The 2,581-nt window shown below is 42.9% G+C and overlaps 1 non-coding gene across 1 annotated transcript; it reads left to right on the plus strand.

Moving 5' to 3' along the window:
• Window positions 1-2,127: 2,127 nt before the first annotated feature.
• On the plus strand, window positions 2,128-2,209 carry TRNAS-CGA (transfer RNA serine (anticodon CGA)). Its single transcript has one exon. It is a non-coding gene; the product is annotated as a tRNA-Ser (tRNA).
• The last annotated feature ends 372 nt before the right edge of the window (window positions 2,210-2,581 follow it).

The raw sequence follows: 2,581 nt of genomic DNA on the forward strand, positions 1-2,581 counted from the left end.
CATACTGTATTGGTGCTGTGGGGGATCATGATAATGTGGGGGAACAGTTGTGACCATCATGCTGTATGGGGGGCAGTGGTGACAATTATACTGTATTGGGTAGGGGGGAGCATGATACTGCGTGGGTGCAGTGGTGACCATCATGCTGAGGGGGGGGGGGTGGTGGACCTCATACTGTGTGGGGGGGCTGCGGACAGAATAATGGTGTTAGCGGACCATCATAATTTGTAATGGGCTGTGGTGGATATCATACTGTGTGTGTGTGGCAGTTGTGACCATCATACTCTGTGTGGGGGCAATGGTAACCATCATGTTGTGTGTGGGGGCAGTGGTGACCATCATCATGCTGAGGGGGGGGTGGTGGACCTCATACTGTGTGGGGGGCTGCGGATAGAATAATGGTGTTAGCGGACCATCATAATTTGTAAAGGGCTGTGGTGGATATCATACTGTGTGTGGGTGGCAGTGGTGACCATCATACTGTGTGTGGGGGCAATGGTAACCATCATATTGTGTGTGGGGGCAGTGGTGACCATCATGCTGAGGGGGGGGTGGTGTGTGGGGGCAGTGGTCACTATCATACTGTTTAGGGGGCAGTGGTGATCATAATACAGTGTGGGGGGCTGGGGTTACCATCATACTGTATGGGGGGCTGGAGGTGACATCAAGCTGTGTAGGAAGTTTGGCAGAACATCATATTAGGTGTGGGGGCAGTTGTGACCATCATACTGTGTGTGGAGGGGACCGAGGTGACCATCATACCGAGTGGGGTTTCTGGGGCCATCAGGCTGTTTAGATGGAGAAATGTGCGCACATCATTCTTTATGTAGACATTTTTGAGGATTCATACTCTATGGGTGAAAAGAAAGGGGTATCATAGTGAGTGAGAACAGTAAGGGGTTTCAGTAGGAGCAAAATAACTGTAGAAGAGCTGCAATACATATCGCGCTCCATCTCTTCAAAAATTGGGAGGTTTGTGCTATGTGCCATGATAGGACTTTTGCCGTGGGGCCCAATGATTTCTATGAGCACTACGGTCAGGGGCATTATTACAATAAAGAGGCACTGAGGGTCGTTATTATAAGGAGTCACACTTGGGGGCGCATCATTATAACCAGACACACTGGAGTGGGGGGTATTATCATAAGGAGGCACTCTGGGAAATCATTATCATTAAAGGGAAAGAACAGAAGACAGTATTATTATTATTATTATTATTATTATTATTATTATTATATAAAAGCACAAGGGGGTGTTTGTATTATTACATGGAGATCATTATTATTATAAAGGGTCATGGATAATTAATATTAAAGGTGGCACATGGGGATAATTATTATAAGGTTCTGTATAACTGTAAGGAGGCACATGGGAGCATTATTACTACTAGGACGCACAGAGGAAAAATTATTGTGTAGGGGCACTGCTATTGTGTAGGGGCACTGCAATTGTGTGGGGCACAGCAGGAGGAAACTATTACTATGTATGGCACAAAGGGGCATTATTACTGTATCACCACGCCCACCCATCAAACTTATCACATTTTGTATGCCTGAAATGCTACTCTAACCTCTGACTGGAGTAGCATTTCTGGTGCAGCGCACGAAAGCACACACCACTCAGAGGAGGTGGCAACTTAATTAATTGGTGTGCGCTTAAAGAGCGCGCACTACTTTAATTTTGATGAGTCGACCCCTAAGCGTACAGGAAGTAATAGAATACACAGGAAAAGGGGTACCACATTTTTTGGGGGACAGCAAATTGCCACTATTAAGGAACGTCATTAAAAGATTGAATTGATTCGAAGCAAATCGAATTCGGCTTGAAATTTATACATTTCGGATTTGCCCAAATCTGAATTTTCACAATTTGCTTCAGCCAAACTCAGGAAAAATGTAAACAATTTACCATTTTGGCTGAATTATAAAGAGGTTAAAAAAAAAAAAAAAAAAAAAAATGTGGTCACCATGTGGTGGTAGTATCAACCAATAACAAAATATTCACAAAATATATCTATGGCTATAAAAAGCCACATCTATTGGTTCACTAGGTGTCTCTGCTGTCAAGCAGTGACTGGTCATGGACGTGTGTGTGTGTGTTGAGGAGTGCGCTGAGTAAATACACAAAGCTGTGATGGCCGAGTGGTTAAGGCGTTGGACTCGAAATCCAATGGGGTTTCCCCGCACAGGTTCAAATCCTGTTCACAGCGGAAATATGTAGAATTTTTTTTTTTTTTTAAAGTTTTCTAACGAGATAAACATAGATAAGTAATGAAGGGAACTTAATTAAAATAGTTATTTGAGATTAGTAAAAGGAATTACAATGAACTTCAAATGTGACCTATGTGTCAAGATGGGAGGATAAATGACAAAAAAAAAACAGCAATTCTAAATTTTTTTTTTCCTTTTTTTTTGCTTTTGTTTATAGCATTCATCATACGGGATAACAAAATATTTTAACTCCTTCTCGACATCTGCTATAGATGTATAGCATATGTCAGGTGTGTGTCCATGGAAAGGGATGTGGAGCTAAGACCACACCCTACAAGGTGGGTGCCAGCTGTGTTCTACAGCCAGATCCT

This window comes from Phyllobates terribilis, unplaced genomic scaffold, assembly GCF_046119375.1.
Source record: "Phyllobates terribilis strain yellow unplaced genomic scaffold, ASM4611937v1 Scaffold_11__3_contigs__length_659146591, whole genome shotgun sequence".
Taxonomy (NCBI): Eukaryota; Metazoa; Chordata; class Amphibia; order Anura; family Dendrobatidae; genus Phyllobates; species Phyllobates terribilis.